The 360-nt window shown below is 62.5% G+C and overlaps 1 protein-coding gene across 1 annotated transcript in view; it reads right to left on the reverse strand.

Annotated features, from left to right (window-relative positions):
• The window catches only part of LOC104079797 (ganglioside-induced differentiation-associated protein 1-like 1), a gene marked incomplete at its 3' end in the record, with an annotated part of 7,259 nt that overhangs the window by 5,941 nt on the left and 958 nt on the right, over positions 1–360 (reverse strand). The window lies entirely within an intron of this gene.

Here is a 360-nt window from a genome sequence, read left to right on the forward strand (position 1 = left end):
TTTTCTCTGAGGCACAGTGGCACGGGGGACGGCAGGGTCCCCTGCGCATGGCCGGTGGCACAGGGCTCATCGAGGAAGGGGAGAGGGGCAGCAGCACCCAGCTCAAACCCACCTGCGCTCAGTGGGGCCGCTGACGGGGAGTTCCTGGGGGTTTTATACCATTACCCGAGGCTAAAGTACAAAGGTGGCCAAACCCAGAAGTATTTCCATGGGCCGTGCCCCAGTTGTGGCTCTGGTGAGATGCCACCACACACCACGGGAATGGGAAACGGTCTGGTTTGGGAACGTGGCCTCCAAGGCAGGAAAAGAGGGGACCCAGCTCCCCGCCCCCCCCACCACACACCCCACCCACACTTCACA

The sequence above is a fragment of the Fulmarus glacialis genome, unplaced genomic scaffold (assembly GCF_000690835.1).
Source record: "Fulmarus glacialis isolate BGI_N327 unplaced genomic scaffold, ASM69083v1 scaffold13007, whole genome shotgun sequence".
NCBI classification, from domain to species: Eukaryota; Metazoa; Chordata; class Aves; order Procellariiformes; family Procellariidae; genus Fulmarus; species Fulmarus glacialis.